This window comes from Lissotriton vulgaris, chromosome 8 (genome assembly GCF_964263255.1).
Source record: "Lissotriton vulgaris chromosome 8, aLisVul1.2, whole genome shotgun sequence".
Lineage (NCBI taxonomy): Eukaryota > Metazoa > Chordata > Amphibia > Caudata > Salamandridae > Lissotriton > Lissotriton vulgaris.
In genome coordinates, this window is record NC_141696.1 from 1,176,403,502 (window position 1) to 1,176,429,032 (window position 25,531).

A 25,531-nucleotide genomic window follows, 5' to 3' on the forward strand; every position below is an offset into this window, starting at 1 on the left:
ATTGCAAAAACTCCACCTTTTTAAAGAGGCTTCGTTACATCCCTGGCACAGTGCACATGCATGCGGGCACATTGAACATCCTGCAATGAGCACACGAGTGCCAGGGGTGCCCAGTTGAGCACACACTACCGCATGACACGATGAGGGGACAGGAGTCACTGGAAGCACAATTGGCACTCGAGGTCACTGCAGTCTCATGGCACCAGCCCACAAACGTGTGTAGACAGTGGGACGCTTTGGGGCGAACGCAGACTCAGTTCACCATGGGAACAGCCTTGTTTTTGTTTGTTTAATTTTTCACGTAGGATATAAGCATTGCTGAGTGGAAATAAAAACAAGCGGGAGGCGGCTCGGTCGCAGCACGTCTTCCGGAGACGTGCGCGTTCACAGAGCTGAATCAGCTCATGCACAGGCCTGTAGCGGCTCGTGCACAGCTCTATCTCCCTTGCCAGTTAACACGGTGACTATAGAACTCGCTGGCGGGAGCGCTTCGCGCTCCAACGCCAGCTCGACCTAAAAATGTGTACTTTGCAGTCAGTCAATCCTCCTCCATCTTTTTTAGACACCCCTGGTGAACCTGCCTGTTGGACCTAGATTACCCAAGTCTACATAAGGTAGCTTGGCACAGTAGTGGTTACAGCTAACTCAAGGCATTGGTTAAGTACTTACAAGTCTCACTCACAGTAACTCAGTGATGAACCACTAAAATAAAGACACAACACCACTGTTTGGAAAAATACCGTTACCTTTTATAAAAATAATATGACTCTTTGGATTCAAATTATACAGGGTACGTCATCAGTTTCTTTCAGGAGTAAACATTACACTTTTGCCTTGGAAAAATACCTGTCACTCTTCTTGCTGTGGCAAAATTACAGTAGAATACATTCTATTGTCAAGGATTCAGTAATGAATAAAGGTAACTCTTTTTAGAATTAAGAGAATCCCATTAGATCCACACTATGCAGGGTTACTTTACGTTAATACACAATGTCAACAATACTTCACCACTTGAACCTGCCAATTCACTGGTTATTTTATCACATTCAGGGCTATGATCTCTATCCCCTTATCTACTATGTCACAGTTTGGTATTTAAGAGGACAAAAAGGGGTCAGAGCACCCTGCTTGGCTCTAGGTCTGGTTAAATTTCTGTAACCTTACTCATCAGGACTCAGCACCTTCCTTCCTCACCCCCACTCTCCTTACTGTCTTAGTGGCAGGTTCGCCACAGTCCACAGACTCTAGATGACCCCTGACTCCTGGTTTTCCTCAACCAGCTGCTTGCCGGTTGCTGGCGTGGGGGGGGGCTTGTTAATCTTCTTCAGCCCAGGCGCGCTTCCACTTGACAGCGCTGAGCAAAGGGCCTTGATGCAGATCAGGGCGTCGCGCTCGCTCACTAGCAGGGCGCGAGGGGGCTGAACAACCTTTCTCTCCTCAGGCGCTGGCTCCTCCAGATAGCGCTCGAGGGTGGGGGATTACCGCAGCTAACGCGGCGCTCAGGGAATCCTTCCGGCGCCACCTCAGGCAACCCGATGGTCGCGCTGAATTCCTGGGCATGCGCGTTGCTCCTCGACGGCTCCGCCTCTCGAGTCGCGCTGCTCCTCGGCGCCTGCGCGATCCTCGCCGGTCACCTCGCCTCTCAGGGTAACGCTGCACTCCTGGGCCTGCCCGAACCTAGGCCCCTCCTGCTTCCAATAGCGGACGCGCTGCGGACATGCACGGAAGCGCTTCCTGGCTTTCACTGACGCGTCCGGTGCCCCCGGGGTCCCGCAGTCAGCCAACACAGCGCCGCTCTCCACACGCTGTCACTTCCCTCACCTGGCTCCAGGGAAGGTATCCTCCTGATCGGGCACTCGCTCTTCAGGTCGCTATGGTGCCACAGACACTCGCCTTCACTACAGCTGCTCTCCAACACTGGTAAGTGCAGCGCTGAGTATGGGAAGTCAGGGATACCCTCTGTTAAGGGTGTCCTGAGAGGATTCACTGGGGCTCCGATGTAGAAGGGTCTTCTTTCTCAAGTAGCTTAATGTTCTTATCAGCAATTGATGTTTTGAGAGGGATCGGTCAAAGGTTGAAGGGGGAACAACCCTCTGAAGAAACTGTCAGCCTCAGAGACAAACTAGCTGCTCTCAGTGTGTCCACCTCCTCTCACAACTGCCTCACTCCTCCACTCTTGGGTCAGCACAAAATGGCTGCTGGTCACTGGCCTTATATAGGGTGGCCTGAGACCTGCAGAAGTCTCTAGTTAATTCTAGAAAGTTCCCTAATGTTATCCTATGGACCTGTCCTCCAGTAGTGTCCGTTATGGCAGTTGGTGGACACCATTTTAGGTTTCTGGAGATCCCTAGATTTTCAAGGGGGCTGACTAGGCCTCACAGGTTATGAGGGAAAAATGGCGTAATCGCCAAGGAACACCTAGCCCCCTGACAGCATTAAAAAATTCCTGATGGACATATGTAAAAATAAAAATAGAAACTCTGGGAGGCTAAGGGGGACAAAAATAAATAATAATGGATAGAGTCTCCCCAGAAGCAGACAGGTCTAACACTGCCATTAGGTGGGAAGTATGGCATGATGCCTTTGAAACATATTTAGGGGCCATAGGTGCATCTAGGTTTGCCGCAGACAGAAAAAAATGTTTATTGCTACATTCTTTGGGATTTGAAGGAAGATCAGTATTTAAACATCTTCCTGATCTTCCTGTAGAAGATCCTCCCTTGAATGATGCCTACCTAGAGACTGTGCAAAAACTTAAATTACGTTTTGACAAGCAGCCTAGCCTCATGGTTCTTAGACATAAATTTTTCAAGAGGAAACAGCTAGATAGTGAAGATGTTGATTCCTATATATCTGCTTTGAGAAAATTAGCTGGGGATTGTAGATTTGAAAATTTTTCTGACCAACTTATCAGAGACCAATTTGCGTGTCATTGTAGAGAAAAAAGCATAAGACAAAAGTTACTTTCCTTGGGTGATCCTTCATTAGATGAAACCATAAAAATAGCTAAGAGTATCGAAATTTCATTGGTTTCTTTAAAGGAATTGGAGGAAAAGATTATTGAACCTGTGAACGCTATCAATCTCAATTCCTCTAACTCATCCAAGAAATTTGTTAGGCGTACTTATAACAATCCTGGGAAGTCATTTAAATCTTCCAAGCCTAATACCTTAGATGCTAATATGTGCATAAGATGTGGTAATGCATCTCACCCTAAAGGTTCACATTGTCCAGCTTCTAATTTCACCTGTAATTATTGTAAGAAAGTTGGACATTTCGCTAAAGTCTGTCTCAAACTTAAGGGGCAAGGACAAAAAAGTTTTTAAAAACCCACTGTCTGCATTGTTGATTCTGATTCTTCTTCTGATGGGGAAGTTGTTTCTGTTGTTACTGAAGGTGTTGTCGTGGGAGATCCTAACGATTGTGTTGATCCCATAGATGATTTTAAAATTGGTTCAAAACATGTAAAACTCTTAGTTGACTCTGGAGAAAAAGTAACTATGATAACGCAAAAGCTCTTTGATGAAACTTGGGAAGGTACACAACCTCTTCTTCCTCCTGATCGTGCACCTGTGTCTTACGAAGGCAAGAAGATTGATCTTCTAGGTTATTTTGAAGATGAGTTGTGTTTCAGAGGAAGGAGGATATGGGGGAAAAATTATGTAGCTGTCAAGGGTCTTGATATCCTGGGGTGGTTCCACCAGGGTTTATTTAAAATGATTTGGAGGCCTGGCGCTAAAGAACAAATTCTCGTTGTTGATTGTCCTGATGAAGTTTTGTCTCTACAAAAAGTGTTCCCATCGGTTTTTGGTGGGGAACTTGGAAAAATAAGGGGGTTCAAGCACAAAATTATTGTCAAAGATGGTTTGCTGCCAGTTAAACATAAACTAAGGGGTGTACCCTACAGTGTCAGGGAAGATTTAGATAAAGAATTACAAATGCTCTGTGAGAAAGGTGTCATTGAGCCTACGGAGTCATCTCTTTGGCTTAGTCCTTTGGTCGTAGCCAGAAAAAGGGACGGTAAACTTCGTGTGTGTGTAGATTTAAGGTCACTGAATAAGGAGATTTGGGTCGACTCACATCCCTTACCAAATATCCAAGATCTCTTTGCTTCTACGAAGGGTGATAAAATTTTTACTAAGCTTGATCTGGCTAGTGCTTATCACCAGATCGAGCTGCACCCAGAGTCACGTCATCTTACAGCCTTTGTCTCTCCCCTGGGAACGTTTCAGTATCGACGTATGCCGTTTGGATTAGCATCCGCTGCGTCGGTATTTCAACATGTAATGTCTAACATTCTCAGTGGTGTAGATGGAGCTCTGGTTTTTCAGGATGACATACTTATATTTGCAAAGGATTCTTCTTCACATGATATGATTTTGCATAAGGGTTTGAGTCTCTTTCAAGAACATGGGGTTGTTCTTAAGTTAGAAAAGTGTAAATGTAGTTGTACAGAAGTAGAATATTTAGGGCATATTCTCACCCAAGATGGAATAAAGCCTAGGCCGGGACTCTTGGAGGCTATTTCTAATGCTACTACTCCCACAGACAAAACAGGTGTGAAGTCTCTCTTGGGTCTCTGTGAATACTATTCGAGATTCATACCACATTATGCCACCATTGTTCGGCCTATCAGCAATTTGTTAAAGAAGGGAACTAAATTTGTATGGTGTGATGAATGTGTTTCTGCTTTTAAGAGAGTCAAAGACAGTCTGAGTGCAAGTTCTATCTTGAAGCCTTTTGATCCTAGTTTACCGTGCTGTTTGACCGTTGATGCCAGTCAGGTGGGTTTGGGTGCCACCTTGACCCAAGTAGAGAGTGGTGTTGAAAGAACTATTGGATTTGCCTCTAGAGTTTTGCGTGCACCTGAATTGCAATATTCGGTCATAGAAAAGGAACTTTTAGCATGTGCATGGGCCATTGATAAGTTTCGTTCTTATGTGTGGGGTAAGCGATTTTTGTTACAGACAGATCACAAGCCTCTTATAAACATCTTGAGTGGGACCATAACCAAGTGTTCTACCCCCAGGATTATGCGCATGGTGAGCAGGTTGTTGCAATATCATTTTGATGTTAACCCTTTCGCTGCTGATGACGAGCTCAGCTCATCATCACCCACGGGTGTCGTGTGCTGATGACGAGCTGAGCTCGTCATGAATAATGGGAATAAAGGATCTGCAGCGCAGGGCAAAAATCCCCGCAGCAGCCATGTGGTTAAGCATATCCCCGGTGGCAAGAATGGAAGGGCAGATTTCTTTTCACGGTTTCCTGGTCCAAACTCACTTGATGACGATGTTTCTTTTGCTGATCTTATCGATGAGGATTGCGAGGACTGTCTTGTTGCCAGTGTTGACATCCCTGAACTTAAATTTTGTTCTGAGGAGGAGTGGATGCAAGCTTTTGCTAATGACTCTGTCCTTCAGGAAGTTTGCAATTTAATTAGGTCTGGGTGGCCAAGAGAAAAAGTTCTTTCACTTTCTCTTCATCCCTTTTCTAAGGTCGAAGACGAGTTGTCTGTGGAAGATGATATTCTTTTACGCAATGACAAAATAATTCCACCGCAAGTGTTTAGTAATGGTATTATAGTCAGAGCTCATGAGGGACATTTAGGGTGTTCATTTACTAAACGTCGCATTCGTGATACCTTTTGGTGGCCAGGTATGGATGCCGAGGTCGATGAGTTTGTTTTAGATTGTACTATCTGCAAATCTTCAGACAAATCTCTTAAAACTAGTGTTCCTCCACTAATTCCAGTGGAATGTCCAGATCATCCTTGGCAAAAGGTAGGAGTTGATGTGATGGGACCCTATATGACTCTCAGTGGTGGTGCTAGGTTTATTTTAGTGATGATTGATTATGCGTCAAAATGGCCAGAATTCAAGCTAGTCAAGGATGTTGACTCGAAAGCAGTTATTGATTTCTTGAGTGATGTGTGGAGCAGAGAAGGTTTTCCGGAAATTCTTGTTTCCGATAATGGGAAACAGTTTGTCTCTAAGGAATTGGAAGATTTTTGTCTATATCTGGGGTCAAGCATAGTAAGAGTTCCTTATATTATCCTCAAGGAAATGGTCTTGTGGAGAGGATGAATAGGATTGTTGGTGATTGTGTGAGATGGGCAAAGGATAAAAATTGTGATGTTGTCAAATCTCTTAGGAGCATGTTTTGGTTTTACAGGACCACTCCTCATTCCTCCACTAAAGTCTCCCCTTTTGAATTAATGAGGGGAAGGAAACCGAACACTTCTTTTCGTCCAGGTTGGATGTCGAAGTGGGTTAAAAATGAATCTGATGTGGAAAAGTTGATGTCTTTTGCTAAAGAAAGTGCAACCATTACTCAAGAGAAACAGAAATCAACCTTTGACATTAAGAAAGGGGCTAAATTGTGCACTTTGAATGTTGGAGATTGTGTCAGGATTAGGAAATCCACTCATGTTAATAAAGGGGAGAGTAAATTTGGTCCTCCTGTCAAGGTTCTCAAGATTAGTGCTAATGCTGTTAAGGTTGAAGGAGAGTTTTGGTGGAACTTGAGTAAGGTTGCCAAAGTTAATTGTTCCAGCCGGAAGCAATCTGATAAGAGTAATTATCAGTCTGCTTCTAATATTGTTCTTAGGAAGAGTTCTCGTCCTATCGTTAAACCTATTAGATACAGAGAATGAATATTGATGTTGTGGATGATTGGGGTGGGTTCACTCATTTGTTTGTGTTATGAACTCAGTAGTTTTCTGTTAAAGTTTATTTATTTTATTTTATTTTATTTTTAAATTATTGAGAAGGGAAGGTAATGTAGTAAGCTTCCCCTTTAATTCAAGTCATGTTGATTGTAGAATGTTTCTAACTGTGCTTAGTACCTAGGAATGTCCTGTTGGCATTCTTGAGCTGATGTCTGTTAGAGCCAGTTGATTCCTATACTGGCTCTCTCTCCATGTAACTGAATAAATATACTCAAGACATCTTCATTTGTATCCTCTGAATTACTACAGTTAGGATGGGTGATGAAACTCTTTTATCTGACGCAGTCCATTTATATAATTTCCATCGCCATTAGAACATGGGTAACGTTGGGGACACGTGTGTTGTGGCTCCCTTGCATTGCTAGTAGCATGACACTGTACTGCGTGGTATGACTGGGCCATGAAAAGTATATTTTCTTGTTTTTATTATTGTTAGGTCTGATTATCCAAGGCCTTTTGATTTTATAAAAATTATATTTATTCTAGTCTCAATTATAGGGTCTTTCAGTCAGCCCTTCTCGCCCATTGGTCTCTTGTTATGTTATTCATATAGTCTTCTGTCCACTACAGCATACAACGGGAAACATCCTTTACGACGCAACTTTTACAACACAGTGCCTTTACAACGCGGTATTTACAACGACAACCATTACAACGCATTGCGCTGGGGGGGCGCTCTAGGATAGGGGATAAGTTTAATTTACTATCCAACACCTTCCCTAGTGTCCACGGGGACTGGGGTTGGAATAGTAAATTAAACTATTCACTATCCAGCACCCCAAAGCACTATGCGTTGTAAAGGTTTTCGTTGTAAATACCGCGTTGTAAAGGCATGCGTGGTAAAAGTATGCTTTGTAACCTCATACATCCGCATACAACATGAGGTAATGGTTTAGCCCACTTCAGCCATTGGCTAAGTTATCGATGAATGACAGCATTCTGCTCTTTCACAGGGAGTACATGCACTGACAAAGTAGTTATCCTCAGTGCCAGGGACTACTTTGAGTGCTTTTTATAACCACAAATGTTTTTTCCGTTTAGGCAATTTTTTAAATTCGTTTTGGCCTGGCAACTCCCTTAACAATAATGTTTTAGAGAAGCCATGAGAAAACAAAATAAGCATTGAAAAAGCCAAAAGACTGGCAGCCAACTCCAGATCTGTTGACTTGCCCAAAGCTTGTTTATTTTGTTGTTGTTTATTTTGTTCACAGCACACATGCATTACATTTAAATGTTAATGATATTTATACACACTTTTTAAGTGACAACCCCAGTTCCAGTTCTGGATGCCCGACATCAAAGACTTGTCACAAGGGTTCAAGATGGTGGAATCCGAACAGCTTGATGACGCTTCCTTCGAAGCCCTAATGTGTACAGTAAAGTAGGGCTCCCCGATGATCCGATTAAACCAGATCCGATACATAAAGCTGAGGAGATTCTTATCCCCATCTTTGTGACCCTAACTAACCTTTCTTTGTCCACTGCGGTGGTGCGTGCTGGGTGGAAACTTGCTAAAGTCATCCAGCTTTAATAAAAATCTATTCTAGTCCCTTCCTACCTGATAGCGATCGTCCCATTTCTCTCATTCCCTTTCTGTGGACAGTGGTAGAGAAATATCTGAACAGTCTCCTGGTGGATTTCTTAGCTCGCCCGTGCACCACTATGGTCAGCCTAAACTGGTGACTTTGTCCCGGCCTGACGTGACCAGATATCCTCAATGGTGCTTTTTGCTTCTTGCTGTTATTTTCTACTATACATTTTACATTTTGATATCACCAAGTCTACTAATTGGATATTTGTTGTTTTTGTTCAGAGCTAATTTTCTAAACTGGTAAGGGATCATTTGGCGTTATCACCATTTTACTGTTAGTAATGTTGCACAAATACTTTAAACATTGCCTCTAAAGTTAGACCTGACTACTCTGTGCCAAGCTGTCAGAGGTTGAGCATAGGTTAATTTAGTGTAGCCTACTTCTCACGTGAATAGAATTGTGGTTCCTGCTTGACCAAGGCTCATGCCCCTGTCATCCAGTAGCCCAATTTCTAACAATGGTGATCAGCGGTGAGATTAGGTGTTTGTGCAGTGCCATACAGTGATTTGGTATACACTACCATTCCACACCTAGGACCAATTTGAATTTCAAATTCTCCCTGATTGGCATTTTTGATTTCCCAAATTATCTCTCTACATATTGGATCTTAAAAGCACTCCTGCAAGCACACTTCTGACTCTAAAGGTTGGGGACCAAATCAACGAAGGCTATTTTAATTGTAAAGTTTGGGCTGACCCCTCAAAGGTACTGCCAAATGCCCATTTGCCTGAAAATACTTTGAAGTACTGGCAGTGGCTCACCATTAATTGCCAACTGTTGGAGGCTCTGAGAGACACATAAACCAGTATGACTACTGTGAAGAATCAGCAAGTGTCATCAGAGCAGGTCCTTCCTAACACATTCCACCAAGTCATAATCGCTGACAATCTTGAGAGCGATCTACCAATAGCTCTGGTTCTCTTTGAGTGTGGGGGGGTGATCTCAGTTTCTCTGAAAGTAGCTGTGAGCCCTTCCATGCCTGTAAATGGTCAGTTAGGCAATGATATGGAGCACACTATCTAGAGGGGAGTAGAGCTCAGGTCTCACTTGGAGATTTTGGGATTGCCTAAATAGGTCTGTAGGATCACATGGCCTATGCCTGCCCGTGAAGGGAGTCAAGGGTGTCTGCAGCCTAAAAGAATGGCCCAGACAGCTGCCATGAAAGAGAGAGGCGGGGTGTGAGAAACCAGCCCCTGAATTCCACATGGTCGAGGTTGACAGGGCACCTGAGGAGGAGGCCCGAGACAGCTGGGGAGGACATTGACACCCTTGGTGACCTGCCTGAACTTGCTGGTTGGCAAGTTAAGGGTGGGCCCAGCAGTTCTACAAGATGCAGAGAGACTGTCCCACTCTTGAGGGAGCAAGCCCAAGCCCAGGCAGAAGGCGACAACTCTGGGGATCACCTGATCTATTTTGAGAATAACCTCCTATACAGCGAACCTAAGGGTCCTGATTCTGGGCAAGCCCATATGCTCTGGTCCCCCAGTGTTCCAGGACCTTCCTACTAAGTTTGACTCATCATATAGCTCTGGCAGGACATCTAGGGCAAGACAAAACCTTCACCAGGCTTTCTGCACACTTTTATTGTCCCTGGACCAAGACGGCCTCAGATGAATACTGTGTGTTCTGCCCAACCTGCCAGGCCAGTGGGAAGTCTGGGAAAAAGCACAAAGCTCCCCTGACTCCACTACCTGTTGGTGGCACTCCCTTTGAAAGGGTAGGCATTAACATTATTGGACCCTTAGACCCCAAGACAGCCTTTGACAACAGGTTTGTGCTCGTTTTGGTGGGAAATACCACCACTAGCCAGAGGCCATATCTCTGAGGTCCGTGACTGTACCTGTGTTGGCCAGAACTCTGAGTGGCTAGAACCCTGATAGGGATTTTTACCTTTGTGGGGTTCCCTAAGGAGGTAGTGTCTAACTGAGGTACTGCCTTCATGTCAGTGTACATGCAGTCCAAGTGGGATGAGTGTGGGGTAACCTAAAAGTTCACTATACACTTTCAGCTCCAAATCAATGGTCTTGTGGAGAGATTCAACAAGACCTTGAAAGACATGATAATGGGCCTTCCTGAGCCCATGAGGCATGAGTGGGGTATCCTCTATCTATGCCTTGTCTTTGCCTACAGGGAAGTGCCACAGAAATAATTAGTTATTGGCCCCTTTGAACTCCTCTATGACCGCCCTGTTAGGGTACTTATGAGCTTTGTGAGGTAGGGGTGGGAGCAAGCTCCCAGGAAACCTCCCCAGGATGTGGTAATCTACATGCTGGCCCTCTGCAACCAGATGCACCGCTTCTGGAAAAAGTAAAAAGTAACCTTGAGGCCAGTCAAGAGGTTAAGATGCTCTAGTCAAGAGGTTATGATGCTCTAGTATGACCAGCCGACCACTCTGTGGGGTTTCAGCTTGGCCAGAAAATATGGGCCATGGATCCTATGGAGTCCAGAGCTCCCCAGGATTGCTGAGCGGGCCCATATGATGTGAAAGAGCAAAAGGAGAAGTCTCCTACCTGGTAGATCTTCAGACCCTAGGAACCTCCTAAGCGTGCTCCACATGAATCGCCTCCAGCCACAGTTGATAGTTACGAAGTGGGCATGCTCCTGGTGACAGAAGAAGGTGTGGAAGAGGAGAGTGAGCCTCTCCCAGACCTCCTCTTTCCAGGAGCACAATGGGTCAGTGGAAGGTGTTCTTCTCTCTTCTACCCTGGCCCCAGAGCAGGAGAGTGACTGTTATCAGTTATTGGGGCAGTTTGCCTCTCTTTTCTCCCTCACACCAGGACTCACACACACACACCTGTGCGCCCATGATGTGGATGCTGAGGACAGCCTACCTGTAAAGATCAACATGTGCAGATTGTCAGACAGAATGCGAGTCAGCATCAAGGAGATCTCCAAGATGCTGGCGTTAGGGGTGATTGAGCCCTCCAACAGTCCCTGGTCCGGCCCTGTGGTGCTAGTATCAACCTCTGCCCCACTGGGCACAACCCCTGAACGTAGGTTCTGCATGAAGTACAGGGGTCTCAATTAAGTCACCAGGACTGATGCATACCCCATCCCCTCAGCTGATGAGTTCATTGACAGGCTGGACCCTGCCAAATTCCTCAGTACTTTTGATTTGGCATCAGGGTGCTGGCAAGTTGTTCTGACTGAAGGAGCAAAAAAGAGGTCAGAACTCTCAACCTTAGAGGGCCACTTCCAATTTCGGGTGACGCCCTTTGGCCTGCAGAATGCCCCTGCCACCTTCAAGAGATTGGTTACCAGCATCCTAGCTGGAAAGGAGGTCTTCTGTGCCACTAATCTGGACGATATTACGATCTACATCTCCAGCTAGGAGGAGCAATTGCAACATCTCCAGGAGGTGATTCAGGCTCTGTAACAGGCAGGCCTGACTATCAAGGTCAGTAAGTGCGAGATAGGGTAGGGTCTATCTGGTGTGTCTGGGCCACCGCTGAACGGGGGCAAGGTCATCCTCTCCAAACCAAGATTGGGACTATCATGACCTGGCAACCACCTAAAACACAGACTGAGGTGATTACCTTCCTAGGCCTCACAGGATACTACAAAAGATAATAATTTTTTTAACAGAGTTCTATATAGCGCAAACTTGACCCGATTCGGGCATCAGAGCTCTTTACATAGCACCAGTTGCATTACATGAGGACACATTCATTTTTGTTAGGCACAGGGAGATTAAGTGATTTGCCCAGAATCACAGGATGTTCAGCTTCATTGCTGAGACTCAAACCCAGTTCCCCAGATTTGAGGCCGACCGCCCTAACCGTTAGGCCAACTCCTCTCCCCTAACTTGTACTCAACTAAACCTGTACTCCAGGTTCCTGACTTCTCCAAGGAATTAATAGTGCAGACGGATGCTTCAGAGAATGGTATAGGAATGGTCTTAGCACAGTTGAAGGAAGAGGGCCCATACCAACTGGTAGTATTTGTAAGAAGCTAACTCTGTATCTAGTATAACAAAGTAAGGTATACACGGAGTCCAATGGATCCCCAAAGGTAGGCAGGGGTAAACATAGATAATACCTTACTCTCTATCTGTGGTAGTGTGGGTGAGCAGTAACACTAGTGTTAAGCATTTATTGTAGGTTGTATGTTTGAACAACGAGTTCCCCAACCACGACATCCCTAACATCGAGGTCATAACCACGACCCCGTCGAAACCACAATATTTTTTCCCACGCATTCATGTACCGCGATTTTTCATGGTAAAGGAATGCGTGTTATAAAAAATATTTTCCAACTAGTAAGCCGAAACCCCACTCCTTAAATACCAATTCCCCCCACCCTAAAAATAAGCACTATCACCCACACACAAGTCATGCCTGCACGTACTGTAATCGTGACACGTGATTCTACATTGCCGGTGTGTGCTAGTGCATCGCCTGTCACTAGGTCGACCTATCACAGCATCACCTCCCCCACTTCCTTGTGTCTGATTACTTATACGGAGCTTCAACTGTTTGGAGCGCACGTTATAAAGTTCAAGTTATGATGATAAAGTTCCATCATGCAGAATGCTAGCCTGCCATCTAGTGGTCATTTTCTTTATCATGTATCTTGATGACAGAATGAGCGCTTATATATCATCAGCATGAGGGCAGAAGCATCTATTGTGATTAAGAACTCAGAGTTGGGGTGAACTGAAAATCACAAATAATGGAGTGGAAGTGCTGTGAATTCACACTATTGCAGCTCTTTAAGTTGTACTCCACCTGGAAAGAAACGTGTCAGTGTTGCGTGTAGTTTAAGTGTTGTATTTCTATCTAGGACCCTAATTCGATATTCCCGATTCATACCCTTGTGCGGTTATAATCAATAATATCCTTACAAAGGCATAAGAATCATATCCATATTCAGTAATAGCCCATGCAGTCCAAAGCACAGCACGGCTACTCCCATCGACTCCTAGAAAGCACAACGCGTTCTTTAAACAAACCAAGCCTCCAGCAGCCCGGGAAATTCCCCCCCTGCTTTTGTTTTGATTTGAACAAGAACTCCTGGAGTCCAGCAAGAACTGTTAGTTCTTAGTGACGTCTTATGTCCAACCTTACGTCAAACCCGGCACCTTTCAGGTATAAAATACCAACGGTTGCCTTAAGCAAACACGCGGTGGTTTGGAGCACAGCGGCTATCTACTTGCCTGAGAGCCCACAGAATCCGCCCTTCCCCTTTGACGCGCTGGAGAAGCTACTTTTTCTCACGCTGAGAAAATCCAGCTCCGGTGTTCCCGAGTCACCCTTGCAGGTTGCTGGGAGATCGAGTCCTGAAGAACGAGATACCAGACCTCCCACATTTTATTACTAAGGTACGGAGCTGACTAAACCCTTAAAGAGAATTCTTGAATCAGATCCTTGGCAAAAAAAATCTTAACCAACTTAACTTAAACTGCTACTTACTTACTCCTTCCCAAGTATTAGGCCTAGGTCAGGTACATCGGGGTAGGCGTAGTTAGAAGCACCAGTTGAGTACGTTAGTCAATGGTTTTATGTATGTATATATATTTTATCTATTTTAAGTATCATATGGCTAAGAAACCATATCTATGCTTTTACAGTATTATTTCGTAATACTACTTTTACTGTACGCACTTTACTTCATAATAAGTATTGCAATTGTGGCAATTCATTTCTCTTGCATGAGAAAGAAGACTCCTCAATAAAATAACACCTTTTTATTGAAAACGCCCGTCTCTCTATTCCTCTGCACTCTGGTGAAACTAAGTATGCACGATTGACTGAGTGAAATAGCTGTCTATTGTTTTCACACGACTATAGAGATACACTCTTTATTCTGAGGGAGCAAAGTTGTCATGTTTATGCTGTTGTCAGAAGCTGAATCCCTTCTTGTCTGAATCTGGGAAGTTAACCCCTCCCTATTCATTCAAGAAAGTTTCTAGTGACCTATGAGCTAGCTGGCAAACCCAAATTAAATCTAACATAGTCAGTAGAGACGTAGATGACCTCAGTCCTACGTCTACACTGCTGTTTGTTTTTCCAATGCGCAGAGCCTATTGGGAAAATAGGAACTACACAACATAATATCCGGGCATATAACGTCTGAACGGAATTTGTGGTGTGAGAATGATGAATGCACAGATAGATAGTTGGCACTCAGATGCACAACTAGAGTGAATTTTTTTTTTGGGGGGGTGGCTAATTCTTCTTTAAACTGTGCTTGTGTAATAGGTGATAATTGGTACGCTGACCCATGGAGCCAAATACGAATGTCTGATTTGTTGCATGTCAGCCTGGCAGAAGGGTTTAGGCCAGAATTGCAGAAAGACATTGTTGAAGAATGCACCAGAGTGACATTTCAGACCTGCGTTCGCTTCTACGGCAGAGTCAGGAAGGATTTGCTAGTCCTACAAAGGAGCACACCCGACCTACAAAAAACCTAGACAGAATCAGCCTTAACCACGCACATGCGTGGTTAAGGCTGAGTCGTTGTTCGGGCAAATCGTTGTTCGGCTTGCGTGACTCCGGATCTCGTTGTTCCGGAGTCGTTGTTCGGGATATTCCCCTTTATTGTACACACTCAGGCAAGAGAGGATTTCACACACTCAAACACTGAACTCTGACCAATTTGTTTAGTAAAAATATTATTTTATTTTATTTTATTTCAAGAGCCAAGCCAGACCTGGTGCAGGTAAGTGAAATAATACTTTGCAGGAATAACACAGTTGAATGCAGTTGTATGTAATTAATTTGGATACAGATAGGTTAATTATTCAGAAACAATTGAAATTACTTTGCAGTTACTGTCTGAATACTTACTAGATTACTTTTTCTACTCATTGGGATATGCCTAGATGTCACACTGGGACATTTCCTAAATAAAAGGTAAGTAAAGCAGTTTTTGTGAGTACACAGTTTCTTAAGGTTTCATACAATTTTCCTGCTCCACACTTAAAACATTTTTCACAGAAAAGCCGCCAGTGTAATCCTATGGGGGAGGAAATTAACTTATCGGTTTACAGGTAAGTACTTAGGTTTGGGAGTTGGTTTTCTGGGGTTGGAACAAGGGTCCCCCCAGGGTCAAGAATGCACTCCTAGAGAACCCTCAGCCGACACCAGGGCGGCCGGGTGCAGAGTGCTGATTCCCAATGTTATCCAATGAGGAATATCGGGCCCCTGGCTTGGCAATTCTGGCTGGACTGTTACCATACGGAACAAGGTCAAGACTGATTTTCATATGGCTGAATCTGAACTGGGGTGATGAAGTGAGTTAAAGAACGATGATGGATTCAACCCAGATCTGTGACTGGGGGTGAATGTCTGAAAAGTTTCAGAACTTTGTCAATCATTTCCTTGTGTTTACTTTGTTTGCTTTAAGTTGGCAGGGTATGCCCAGACATGGGTCCGTTGCTCACTTTGCCACTGGATTCAAGCTAGCCTGACTGATGAGGAGTTTTACCCCAAAACTGGTCCCATGAAGCTTGTTTCCAGTTCTGTGAAGATCTGGCTTGGCAGTTCAGGCTGAACTTTCCCATGAGGAAAAGCGTCAAGAAGACTGAGTTGGATATGGCTAGGACTGAACAAGGGTGGCGAAGTGAGCTAAAGAACGAGGATGGATTCAACTCAGATCTGTGACTGGGGGTGAGTGTCTGAAAAGTTCCAGCTCTCCATCCATCATCTCCTTGTGTTTGCTTTGTTTGCCCTAAGTTGGCAAGGTATGCCCAGACGTGGGTAAGTTGCTCACTTTGCCACTGGACTTAAGCTAGTCTGGCTGATGAGAATTGTTAACCCAAAACTGGTCCCAGGATGCTTGTATCCAGTCCAGGAAAGACCTGGCTTGGCAATTCAGGCTGGACTGTTCCCACGAGGAACAGGGTTAAGACTGATTTGCCTATGCTGGGTCTGAACTGGGGGGGGGGCGGACGCAAAGTGAGCTAAAGAACGATGATGGATTCAACCCAGATCTGTGACTTGGGGTGAGTGTCTAAAAAGTTTCAGCGCTCCATCCATCATCTCCTTGTATTTGCTTTGTTTTCCCTAAGTTGGCAGGGTATGACCAGATGTGGGTACATTGCTCACTTTGCTACTGGATTCAAGCTAACCTGGCTGATGAGGAGTGTTACCCCAAAACTGGTCCCAGGGTGATTGTTTCCAGTCCAGGGAAGACCTGGCTTGGCAGTTCGGGCTGGAATGTTCCCACGAGGAACAGGTTCAAGACTGATTTGCATATGGCTGGGTCTGAACTGGGGTGGCGAAGTGAGCTAAAGAACGATGAGAGATTCAACCTAGATTTGTGGCAGGGGTGAGTGTCTAAACATTTTCAGTGCTCCGTCCATCGTCTCCTGGTGTTTGCCTTGTTTGCCCTAAGTTAGCAGGATATGCCCGGACGTGCTTCCCTTGCTCACTTTGCCACTGGATTCAAGCTACCCTGGCTGATGAGGGGTGTTACCCCAAAACTGGACCCAGGATGATTGTTTCCCGTCCAGGGAAGACCTGGCTCTGCAGTTTGGGCTGGACTGTTCCTATGGGGAACAGGGTCAAGACTGATTTGCATATGGCAAAAAAGAGGGTCTTTCCTGGCACCCAAATGCTGCTGGGCATGGGCAACCTGACCAATCCATGGCCCTCTGGTGCAGCCATCAACCCCCATGCATTCTCATATTTAGAAAGGCTTGCTGAAGTAGCATACAAGAAGGATTATCCATGGGGTATGGATGATAGCTGCAGTGGACATCACCAGCCCTTCTCTATAGACAGTGGGGACTTTACCCTGGCTTGTGCCATTGGCTTAAAACCAATCCCATCTTGAGCTTGCCTGCTATCATAATCCTGAATGCCAAGTTTGTCCACTTCAATCAATCAAACTTATTTTATTCGATTAAAACAAAGTTAATCATAAAAGTACAAGTATACATCACAGATAAAAAAGTTCAGATTAAAACTGGAAAGAAGCATTTCATGAATGTTAGTCAATACACAATTTCCTCGTTTTCAAACACGCATAAAAAGGAGGCAACAGTATTACAAGTCAAAGGATCAGACACCATACGTAAAAAATGCAAGGCCAGGCGACATTGTCTAAAATTGTGCGTACGTAAAAGCGGAATTAGAAACCTTTTCCTTTGTTTACAGAAGAAGAAAATGTGCAAATCAGATTGTTGCGAAGTGTCATCACATGGGCAACACGGGAGTTCTTTTGGGCAAAGATACCAGCAGAATGGCCCAACATGCAGGTAATAAAGTTAAGCTGAAATCTTAACAGAATAAACCTGTGCCGTGGGATTGTTACAAATTCCAAATAGGAAGATAAACCCTTGTTAGAACTGGGGGTCTCTAGTTGGCAGAGGTAGGTACCACTGTCCAAATAGGGACCCTTGATTCTAGTCAGGGTAAGGAGGAAACCCTCTGAGATAACCCCTGCTCACCCTCTAGGTAGCTTGGCACGAGCAGTCAAGGCTATTCAGGAGGCAATGTGTAAAGTATTTGTACCAACACTCACAGTAACACAGTGAAAACACCACAAACTGACTCCACAAGGATGTATGACGTTACAACGCATACTTTTACCATGCATACCATTACAACGCGGTATTTACAACGCATACCGTTACAACGCATAGCACTTAGAGGTGCTGGATAGGTGTAAGTATAATTTTATATTCCAACTCCAGTCCCCGTGGACACTAGGGAAGGTGTTGGATATAAAATTAAACTTATTCCCTATCCTAGAGCGCCCCCAGCGCAATGCGTTGTAATGGTATGCGTGGTAATGCCTGCGTTGTAATGGTAGTGAGTGGTAAAAACTTCGTTGTAACAGTTGTATACCCTCCACAACAGTTTAGAAAAATAAAGGTATTTAATCTAAACTACACAAGACGACAAAAATCCAACATACACAGTTCAAGGATATGGTTTCAAAAGAGTTCTTAAGGTTGTAATGTAAGTTCTTTAGGTTGCGATAAAATAATCCACAGATGCGTGAAAAGTTCACAGTTGCGTCATGTTTACTCACAGTACCTTTTAGTTGCGATAAAGTTCCAAAAGCAGAAGCTGGTGCGGTGGAAAACAAGCGATGCGTTGCTCCTGAGACCCTGGGGAGGCGATGCGACAGCCCCGCTGCCGTAGCGGGCGTGTTGCGACGAATCCGGTCTGTATGGGGAGGAAGGCCACTTGTATGGATTCCGGTGCGTAGGTTCCGTAGGAAGTTTGTTCTCGCAAAGGCACGATGCGACGATCTCTGGAGTTGCGACGATCTCCGGGGCGACGATGCGCGAACCAACGGTGATCTACTCTCTCGCAGCTCCTCGATGCAATGGCTCCTGCGACGACACTCGCAGCGACGTGATGCGGTCCGCGAGCAAGCAGTGCGGCGATCTCACCCAGCGACAACACTCACAGCGATGTTAGACTTTCCCGCACCGGTCTGGTGCGTCCCACAAGCGAAGGATGCGACGGCTCTTGCAGCGGCAACAGGCGCTGCGACGATCTCGGCCTTCGTAGCGGCGGGAATTTCCTCGCACTGTCGGGGATGCGCTCCGCAGCGAGCAATGCGATAACTTTTCAATTGCAAAAAGTCTCTCAAGCTTAGTTTCAAGCTTCCCAGCACAGGTGCAACTTCCAGAGGCCCCACAACTGGATCAAGCACTCTAGGAAGGACAGAACTCTCTCAGCAGAGTTCAGGGAAGTTGGGGGTGAAGTCCTTTTGTTCCTGGGACTTCAGAACAGGGAGCCAGCTCTTCTCAGGCCCTTGAAGATTCCTTCAAGACAGGGGACACAGCACAACAGCAAAGTCCTTCCCCTCTCCTTGGCAGCAAAGCAACAGGTCAGTCCAGCAGAGCAACATCAGGACAGTCTTCCTTCTTCAGATTCAGCTTTCTCCTTGGCAGAGGTTCCTTCTTGATTCCAGGATGATCTAATTTTCTGTTGTCAGTGGTCCTGTACTTATACCCCTTAAAGTCTTTGTTCTCTTTGTGCATGTGGGCCCTGAGCCCGGTCTGAACCAGTTCTTGGTGTTTCTTGAGTACTTTGTTTTCCTGGCTTCTCCTTTCCTTTCAGAACACCATTTTAGAGCTACTCATGTGGGTGGCACAATCAGTGCTGCAGGCCAACTAGTAGCATTTGTCATCACCAGCCCTGGTACACCCCGTGCACTTTACTAGGGACTTCGTGGTGATACAAATATGCCAATCGGGTATATCCAATCATGATAACAATTTATATAGGGAGCACTTACACTCTGGCACTAATCAGCAGTGGCAGAGTGTCCAAAGCATCTAAACCAGCAAAAACGAAATCCAGCACAGCATAAAAAATACAGGAGGTAGAGGTAAAAAGATAGGGGGAAACCACACCGAAGATGCCAGGTCTAACAACCCTCAATCTGCAATGTATTCTTTGACTGTAGATTTATTACGGTAGACAGTCAATGTCCCATCTTTAGCAGTGGTTATTAAGCGGGCCTTTAATGCTTTTTTAGAGACAGAGGCACATTTTTCTGGGGATACAAATAAGCTTCTGAGATCAAGAGTATATAAAGTATCTTTCACATACTTTAACCATAAAATATTATCCCTATGCTCGAGGGATAAGCAATCCCATATTATTTGTTGCTCAAGTTACACTGTCTCTACACCATACTGAGTGCCATAAAAGAATAGGTGCAACATTTATCCAATCAGTTATGTAAGGGATACCTAATTCTTCATGTAGATTAAAATTAGAACAACCAATTAGGAGACTCATCATTGATTTCCAAAACAAATCCTCTGTTGTTTGTTTCCTCTTTACTGTAACATGGACCCACACCCCTCCACCATACGTAGCTACTGTCCTAGATTTCGCCCCATAAACCTTTCTTAAAAAATCTAGGTTCCTCGTTCCCAGCTTATTTGAAAATGAGCCTATTGCATTTGCACTTTTCTCCAACAAGACCACACGATTCACTACCATATTCCTCTAAGAGGTCTTAGAATCAAGCGTGACTCCTAGATATGAGAAGTACTCTGTTTGTGTCACTTTACGTTTTGAGATAAAAAAAGAAGGAGGTTTGCTCAGCTTTGGCCCTGTAATTAAAACAAATGACTTAGATTAATTTGTCTGGAGATCAAGGCCTTTCATAAAATCCACATAGGTATTTAACAATTTTTATAGGATTTTTCTTGTTTGTGCAATTAAAACTGCATTGTCTGCATATAATAAAATTGGCATATGCAACTTTCCTATTCTTGGCACATCTATATTTGAATCTAACAATTTAGACTCTCTCCCGTTAGTATAAGCGAGAATAAAAAAGGGACGAGAACGCACCCTTGGCGAACTCCTCTTGTTACTGGAAACCCCCTAGTACATTTTACCTGTGACCCATACATGACACATGCTTCAGCTCTTGAATAGAATCGTCTAATGAATTTGATCACTGCCTGATCTACCCCATTTCCCTCATAATTCTCCACAGCTGTGGGTGAGACACATAATCAAAATCCGCACTAAGATCGATAAAGGCTAGATATAAATGTCCCTGCTTTGCGTGGGTATACTTTGCTAAGAGCAAACTCAAATTCAAGCATTGATCTTGAGTGCCTCTCCCTTTTCTGAAACTGTATTGTGCTGGTATCAAAATCCTATTAGTCAAAGCCCACGTCTCAAGTCGATTCAATACCCATCAATTTTACTGTGCTATCTAAGAGAGAAATAGGTCTAAAGTTCCTAGGGTCTTGCTTATCTCCTTTTTTCAAAATTGGTACTAAAATGGCCTTAAACCAAGAGGCAGGAGGTCCCTCTCTTGCTAAAGAGTTAAAAATATTAGTAAGCAGAGGACTCCATAAATCAGGGCAATCTGTAAAAAAGTCTATTGGAGCTCCATCAAAACCTATGCTTTATTACTTGTACATTGCTACATGCCAAGCATACTTCCCCTATATTAATAGTAAGAATAGTGCTAGAGGATGGGATCAGCTCTACATCCATTAGCTCAGCGTTTACAGGTGGGGCATTAAAAATATTACTGAAGTGCGCCACCCAAGAGTCATCGTCCACATGCGTATCCAAATTCGGCTCAGAGTTTGATTTTAAAAATGGGTAGTTTAATCGTTAACCAAAAATCCCTTACATTTGTGATGGATGCAACCAATAATTTATCCCAAGTTTCAATTTCTTTAACCTGTTCTTCCTCGCCACCGTATAAGTTAAGCGGGCCTGCTTTACAAATTGGAGGTTTTTAGGTACGGTCTTAAGTAATCGGCGTAGGTTAAAATGTGCTTTAGTGCAATCACGATCGAACCACTTCGGTCCCTTAGGTTTGCATTTCCATTTTAAGGGAGATTCCTTTTTACTTCTCGCAAAATAGTTTCAAAAGCCTTAATGATGGACCCTGGGTCCTGATTTGAGTCAAGACATATTTCTCTTTCTTTCATTGAGTTTGAAACTACATGAGGAATAACAACAGCCTTATCAATATTCCCCCACTTCAATGTTATCCCATTCTTTTTCGCTATATAGGGTTTCATATGTGACAAAGTGGAGCCAAAAATACCCGTGCAGTTCACATGCCATGTTATAGCTGCATGGTCACTGAAGCCCAGGAATTCAACTTTCCTGTTGTTGAGCTTTTCACCCAGTCTAGCTGAGGCTATTATAACATCAATTGAGGAACAACATGTAGAGGAGCAAAAGGTATTTAGCGGAAGACCTGTTGATTCAGATCGTGGGTTCATGATCTCCAAATCTTTTAGAAAAATGCATTTCCCATAAGCGTTATGAGAAAAATGCATATTTGATTCCCCATCTTCATCTACAAAGCCACACATTGGGGTTAATGCAGCAGGACAATGATGTACGTTAAAGTCTCCTATCCAAAAAACCATTGGTTCCTTTGTGCTTAGCCCTATTATCTTATTCATATATTCCTCCACTATTGCAACAACTTTAAACATTTCACTTCCAAATGAGTTATTATAAAAATTAATCAATAATATAGTGTTGCCATCAGACCCTTTAAGGGGAAACATATTAAAACATTGACAATCATTATGAGAAGGTAAAACTTCAAATTTCAAAGTGTTCTTTAAATAATTTGTAGTGAAGCCTGAACCTAGTTGTGTTCCCAGTTATGTTAGCATGAGCTTATTAGAAGTTTGAACGCCCTTTTATATTTCTACCGCTTTTGCACACAACACTACATATAATTGTTGTTGTAAGTTAGGCTACATGAAATGCTTTACATGAGAAGAGCTTGTCTTCGACATCCCTAGACTTACATCGTGGCCTTAGTCTGCACAGTGAGTGCTGAAGCCATCAAGGTTATTATAACATAGAAACTGTCTTTCGTACTGATCGGCTAACAGTCTTAGACACAACAAATGGGAGCTTCAGGCCAGCCGAGATCCTGGCGCCTTTATTATCACACTGCAGTCATGATTTTAGACACTTGGAAGATTTTCGGTTTCCAGTGATGCAGAGAGCCTTGGCTGATCCTGATGTGATACACTCTTGCTGAGCTGAGAGGTAATGGGGTCCCCCAAGCAAGCCTAAGAGACCTTCTTTAGTTTATAAGACTTACTGGCAGATGCATCAAAGAAAATACCGGGAGCAAATGGGCAGATTCTCAGAATCTGCCCGTTTGCTCCCGGTATTTTTGCATTTGGGATGCATCATCCCAAATGCAGAAATCGCAATTTAAGGAATCTCTAAATAGCGATTCCTTAAATTGCTCTTGCATTTAAGGAATCCCAAAATGAGATTCCTTAAATGCAATGCATGAAACCCAAAAAAATAGCGAATTCGCTAATAGGGAGAGCAAATTACCATGAAGTTGAACTTCGTGGTAATTTGCTAAAACTTTGAAAAATGCACTTTTGTGCACTTTTCAAAGTTACATGTTGCGCACACACATGCCCTTAGGGCATGTGTGTGTGTAACATTTGTGCGCAGGTCCATTTCAGGGGTGCAACAGGGTGTCCTTTGGACACCCTGGCACCCTTGAAATAGCAAAACATTAGCGATTCGGTAATAGCTAATCGCTAATAAGGAATGGCTTTCCCATTCATTCCTATGGGCCTTAGGCCCATAGGAATGAATGGGAAAGCCATTCCTTATTAGCGATTAGCTATTACCGAATCGTTAATAAGGAATATGTAGGAATCGCTAATAACATTGCGATTCCTACATGCATCCCGTTTTGCGAGTCTTTAATAGCGATTCCTTAAAATTCGCTATTAAGGACTCGCAAAAGAGGACAATGATGCGTCTGCCAGATAGTTCCTAGCTAGGGAGGGTGATTCACTAGGCGCTATTGTACCTGTTTTCACCATCATTGTAATATGATTTCGCCTTTTGTGTAATATGTCTGCTTATGTTAGCAAAGATACTGCACCTTAGAGCACGTCGTTAAAGTAAATATTTTAACTTTACCCTTGTCTCTTTTTTACTCCTGTTGTGGACTGGTATGAGAGTATAACAAAAGAGTGTTCTTACATCCCACCATTCCTGAGCTTATCCTAGGTTGCATGTTCTGGGTTGTCTAATCATTGGTTGCTTTGCTATAGGACGAAGAGCTAATGTGACACTGATGCTAGCTGGTTGGGGTTTTCTAGGCACTAGGGTGAGTTTTTGGTACACCACATTTCACTGAGGTCCTGGGTCTCTGTGCACAGTTCTGTGTAGGAGCAGAATCCTTGCGATATGGCACACCTAACGTTGTGGTCTTATAGTGAGACTCTCGAGTAGTGCTTGTATCAGTCCACGACCCCCTCACTATTGTTTCCGGTTGACAGTGGTGACGGATAAACCTACCTATAATTAAATAGGTCTTTTCAAGCTTGATACATTATAAACGGTTTCTGTTTGAATTGCTACCCAGTTGTGCTTTATTACATTGCATTGTTCTCTTTTCTTTCTGTGTCATAATGGCAGTTGATATCCCAGTGTACAGTTGTTTGGCTGTACGCAATCATTTGCAGGGTTTCACCGTTGACCTAGAAGGCATGGCAGTGGTTTTTGTAGTAGAGGCAGACGCAGCACACCCATTTGAGCTTTTCTACTCGTGGGTTACGTGTCCTGCGGTTAATGCAGACACTAATGTGTTTCATACTTACACTCCCACTGCCCTGCCTGCGGAGTACACTCCTAATAGGACACAGGAGGTTCCCATTTCTGCTTGGCAGCACCGCGTTTGGTTTGATGGCGCCCTTTCCCACCCTCTTACACCAATTAGGTTAGGTCCTTTGTCCATTCCAGGCTCTTCTTGGCCTGTTTTGGCTGTATTTACCCTGCACCCACGTGCAGGGAAATGTCCCTTACTTGAATTGAGGCCCCTTTATGTCTCTGCAGTAGCGGTTATTAGGGCTTTGGTTCATTATATTTCCCGCAACATTCCAGGTAGGGGTCCTGGCGTTGCGGCGCATCCAGTTGGGCTGAACGGGTTGAAGCTTAGTCCTGTCATGGTTAATGCGGTTGTGGGCAAGCGTCCCCAAGATAAGGATGAAATGCCTTTCTGGCTTGCCGAGAAGTTTGACCAACTGGAGGCAGTATTTCCCAATACTACTCCTGTGGACAAACACAGGATTCTGACAATTAGTTTGCAGAAAGACAAGTGCCTGAAGTGACTGACTGTACTACATGGGGTATGATTTTTGCGGCAGTCTATAAGAGATGCTTCAGCACCCCGTCAATGTCTGTCCTTCCCTCTGTCATTAGGCATGTTCAGGATGAGCATGGGCCGGAGGCGGCTGTTGAATTGGGAATGAGACTCGTGGGAGTGTTTGACGTAGTTTCTGAACTTGTCCTTGCTAACGTTAAGGGAGATGCAGTAAGCTTCCAGGTGTTGAATGCTTTTGTGATGTCCCCGATGCAGAGAAACCCCGTCAGTTACCGAGAATTATCACGGCGGCTTATAAAACCGTTGGCCGTAATAGTCTAGGTGTTAAGCCTTTTGCCAAGATAGCGCAAAAGCAAACGCAGGCGGCGAAGTCTGATAAAGATGATCGCCCCAAGGGTCCTAAACAGACTTGGACCAACAATAAAAAACAGGGGAAAAAACAACAGAAACAGGGGTATCATTCCTCCTCGCCAGTACCTGTTGCATCATAGAGGAAGTGTGTTGCCACTGCCGCTGTTCGCCGTCAGAGGGTGTCGTCACATCACTGGAGAAACGTGTCGCAGGGCTGTCGTATCATTGGGGAAGCGTGTCCCAGGGCCTGTCGCTGCTCGGAAAACTACCAAATTTGCCGCACAGCCGTCTGGCA